The sequence below is a fragment of the Odocoileus virginianus genome, chromosome 4 (assembly GCF_023699985.2).
Source record: "Odocoileus virginianus isolate 20LAN1187 ecotype Illinois chromosome 4, Ovbor_1.2, whole genome shotgun sequence".
Taxonomy (NCBI): Eukaryota; Metazoa; Chordata; class Mammalia; order Artiodactyla; family Cervidae; genus Odocoileus; species Odocoileus virginianus.
Genome location: NC_069677.1, coordinates 18,177,546 through 18,182,210, shown reverse-complemented (window position 1 = coordinate 18,182,210; position 4,665 = coordinate 18,177,546). Strand labels below are relative to the sequence as shown.

Genomic DNA, 4,665 nt, shown 5'->3' with positions numbered 1-4,665 from the left:
AAAATTATACAAAGCAACCATTTGAAGCCTCTAGAAATGGTTCTAAGGGCAAGAAGCAAAAAAAAAAAAAAAAAAAACAAACCATAAAAATTGGGAAAGTCCAGAATCTATGGTGTTTGAGTTCCTTCTCTATACCCAGCTCAGCAAGGTGAAAAATTCACTTCAGAATGCCACAGCCAAGAACACAAGGCTCCCTCCCCAGCAGCTCCCAGTAAGAGAACTTTCTTCCTGGAAGGAGCAAGACATCAGCAGTCTGCATTCAGCCTTGATTTGTATCTCAGAAGCTCAATGCTAGGCAAATTTGGTTCAGAAATGAAGATTTTCATTTCCCATTCAGTCCCTAAAGGGAACACTCTACTCGGGTGCAATATGCTGAGAGTACAAGGCTCTAAATGCCCTTGCCCAGGCTTGTAAGGCAGTGATTAGATACAGGAGAGGCAAGCCAAGAGGTGATTTCCAACTGTGGGCTGCCCCCTCACCCACCTACCAGGGTGCTGTGGGGTTTCACTCAAAGAGAAGCTTGCCATTGTGCTGCCAACAGCTCCAGAGCTCTGGCGTAGAAATTGTGCCTGGGAGAAGCAGCAGCTCATAAAACATATAAATATCATGTTACATTATAAATAAACTCAGAAGAATTGACATCCTTCTGTTGTTGATTCTTCCTTTTTAAGAAGTAGAGGTATTTTTAATTTGTTCAGTTCCTTTGAGATTTTCAGTAGTGTTCTAAATTTTTCCTTGTGTAATATATGAATATTTCTTAAGTTTCTCGTAATAATTTTCTCCTTTTTTTCTTTTTTTTTCTTTACAGCTGATATAAATGTGCTTCCCCCCAACCCCCATTTAATCCTCTAGCTTATTTTCTGTTTACATAGATTCTTTTTATTTCTGATTTATAGTTTGGAGCCTTGCTGTATTACTGAATTCTCAGACTATACTAGGTTTTTGGTTAGTTACATGGGTCAAGCAATACAATCATATCATTTGCAAATATCATCTTGTGTTGTTGGAGGGGGTCGTGTCAGTAAGTTGATCTTTGCACCGGATCTTGGCAATTGGAGGAGCCTCACTCCCTCCACTATTCTTGGAATGTATATTCTGCTCACCATTTCCACACTGGTACATAATTTACTCTCTTAATATTTAAATTGATGCCTTTTTATGCCAGAAAAATTTCCTTCAGTTTTATTTTAAAATATTTGTCCTGTCTTTTTGTCTGTTTTTTTTTTCCTTCAGAGACCTTATTTTGTTTATATTGGCCCTGCTTTGCCAACCTTCTATATCTGTCATATAGATATATCTGCACTCTATTTCATCCACTGCTTTATTCCATTTTCATCCCATTTCATATCTATCATTTTCACTAATGTATTTTAATTCCATTTCTTTATATAATGTGTTTATTCCTATCCTCAATTTTCTTTACTGTGTATTCCACAATACCCACTCTTTCTTGTGCTTCTTTCACTTTGGCCACTTATATTTCACTTCCTCCTCTTATCTTCCCTCTTTCCTCAATTCCTATTTTTTCAGTTTGCCATTTTCCTTTGTGGCCATGATTGGTTTATTAAACTTTTGAATTTGATAATAGATCTTTGATTATAATTTTCATGTTATTAATGCATAGCAATATACTTTTTGTATATCTTCTTTTTTCCAATAGTAAGTTATGATTCTTCCATTTTTCTTATAGTGTTTTTTATCAAGGCTGTGTTAGATCATCTCTTTATAATACATGGTTGAATGAACTGGATTTGCCTGAAGTAGCTCTTCAAAGGTTTGAGAAGAGGAAAAAGAGGTCAAGGAATACTATGGCCTTCCAAATTTGTCCTCTGATGCAAATGATACCAACTGTCTTCTTCAAATAGGATCATACTGTGAGTTTTCCTGTGAGGATGTATCTTCTTCACATGCCTCAATCAAACTGGACACTGGAGGATTTCTTCCTGTTCTGGGTTTTTCTGCTTCCTTGTTGGTTAATATAACCAAGAAGCATAGTTCTTGTCCCAGAAACATGACTGAGCCTCTTATTGTCAGAAGTTGTGTTCTTCTGGATTTTTCTGAAATTTTAAAGGCTTAACTCTCACTGTTTGACTTTGGTTCCATTTAATCACTCCATTTTAACCCATATGCTATCTCAGTCGGATCTCAGTCTATTTCATCTCATCTCCGCTCAAAATATTTCTCCAAACTCTTTTCTCCTTGGACTCTTGGCCTCCAAGAAATAGTTTTTTCTTTTCTTTTTTTTTTTCTTTTTGGTTCTTTCTGCTGCTTTTCAGCCCCACTGGAAACTTGGTTTCTCTACATGTACCACTGCTCTCTATGCCACTTCATTCCATGAGGCTAAGGGCAAATTTCAGCTGCTTTAGATTGTATGTATTTTTGAATTTGTGGATTTTTTTTTTCTATGTCCTAGTTAAAATGAAAGTGGAACTTGCTTGTTTTCTTCCTTCTTCTCTTCCTTTCCTGCCCTTCATTCCCTTTTTTCTCACCTTCTTCCCTCTCTGCTTTCCTTCCTGTGCTTAGTCACTGAGTAGTGTCTGACTCTTTGTGACCCCATGGGCTGTAGCCTGCTAGGTTTCTCTGTCCATGGGGATTTTCCAGGCAAGAATACTGGAGTGGGTTGCTATGCCCTCCTCCAGGGGATTTTCGCAACCCAGGGATAGAACCCAGGTCTCCCACATTGCAGGCGGATTCCTTTTTTTTTTTTTCCTTTTACATTAATAGTTTAATTTTCACATTACTAACTGTTCTAATGGCTTATATAACCATTGACCGTTTTCTTCAAAATCATTTAAGATGACTGAAACACAAAGATTTTCAAAGTCTAGGAAATAAGAAAAATTATATCATTAGAACATTTACCTTCTTCAAAGAAAAAAAAAATGTTAATGGCTTGATCGTTTCTGACAGCTCTGCCAGAGTTGAGAAAAATGAATTCACCTGGAATTTTCATTTTAACCTTGCCAGAAAATACTGCAATACTTAAAAACTATTCACCAGCCTTACACTCACATCCAACATCTTCATCAGTCTGGGTTGAAGGGTTGCTGTCTCGACTCTGGGTAAGAGTTTCCTCAGGGCTAACCAAGAGGTACACCAGCTCCTCAGCAGCCCTCAGACCCCAACCAAGCGGACAATGAAGGGAGCCCAGCCCATCTGCATTCATTCTGATTTGCAGCAAATAAGACAAGACCTGAAAGGGAAGATGATGGAAAACTCAGGGGGAAGTGGTCTAAGAGCTTCCCGCTCCCTTGGGCAGCGTGCCAGCAAGCGCGTGTTGCTGAGACACACACAGATCTACATTTTCTATGCAGCCCTTGCTTACTGTACTTTTAATTTTGATTAAAAAAAAAAAAGTGATTACACAGAAAACATCATCCGTCGCAGAACCACAGACTGAACCAATGCAGTGGGAAACACGCGTCACCGCCCCTTCCGGTGCCCTCACCACTGGCTCCCCTGGACGGAGCTCAGGAACGGAATTCAAGCAGCTTCTCATCCGTAGGTTTCAGAATCTTCTTGTCTGCCATGTTCACCACCCATCCTGGAGCCAGACCAAAGAAAATCTGCCGTGGATCCTTCCGAGTACTGAGCAGTTTGAAGAATTCGTCTTTAGTGATGTCGGGTAAAATACAGCCATATTTCTTGGCGAGCTCCAGTCTTGCTTCGGGAAATCCGGTGGGATCCGCCAGGTAGCCTCGGTTTCTCGCATCAGTGTACTAGGGCACTAGTGCCTCGGGGGGAGCATCTGCTTGGGAATGGGTTGCTCACGGAGAAAGAATGGGATGGGTTTGCACAGAATTTCCAGGCTTCGCGGGTCGTAGAAGGCGGTCGTGAAGACACCCCCATTCCTCTCGATGGCGGCGATGGCCAGCTCAGAAGCTAGCTGAACTTTGATGTTAACTTTTGCCTTAAAGGTCTCAGCGCCTTCCTCTACCAGCTGGACTCCACAGTCCCTTTTAGATGGCTGGATGGTAACACCTCGCCCATTGACCAGCTGGATTAAGTCAGTAGGTTGTGTGGGATCAACACGGCCCAAGTCAATCAGGTACTGAAGCCTGTTGAGACTCAAAGGCTGATACTGGCGTCTGAAGCTGTGTCCTTCATTAAACCCGTATTTTGGGATTCGAAGGTAAAATGGAGTCTGGCCTCCTTCAAAGCCCAGCTGGGGCCGGGTTCCTCTCTGACGTTTTTCCTTGTGGCCCCTGCCACACTTCCTATCTCTTCTCTGACCTCTCCGTCGTGTTTCCGGTTTCCTGGAGCTCAGGTTCGGCCTCAAGTTAGCCAGGCTCACACGAGGCAGAGCCCGAAGCAGGTCCAGGGCCCCGGGCCCTGCGCCCCGCACCAGGCCGGCCATGACCCGCTTGCATGAGACGCAGCAGGGCGCCTGGCATCCAGACCCACGAGATCTCTGCCAGTGGATTCTTTACCGCTGAGCATGAGGGAAGCCCTTCCTCTTCCTTTATGGGGGTTCAGGATTAGAAAGGAGGAATATTCAGACTAAAGTTAGGTCCATATTCATGGTGTGATGCCCAGTGATTCCATATAAACAGCAAATCTTGAAGATTCACATATCTTTTTACTATTCAGTGCATGAAAATGTAGACTTTACATCAACTCTAGAGATTTATTACTAATTTTAGTGTGACTTCATGAACCTACTAG

At 41.9% G+C, this 4,665-nt stretch overlaps 1 pseudogene; it reads right to left on the bottom strand.

Moving 5' to 3' along the window:
* Positions 1–2,714: 2,714 nt before the first annotated feature.
* Positions 2,715–4,374, bottom strand: LOC110145078 (large ribosomal subunit protein uL15m pseudogene; annotated as a pseudogene).
* Between the last annotated feature and the right edge of the window lie 291 nt (positions 4,375–4,665).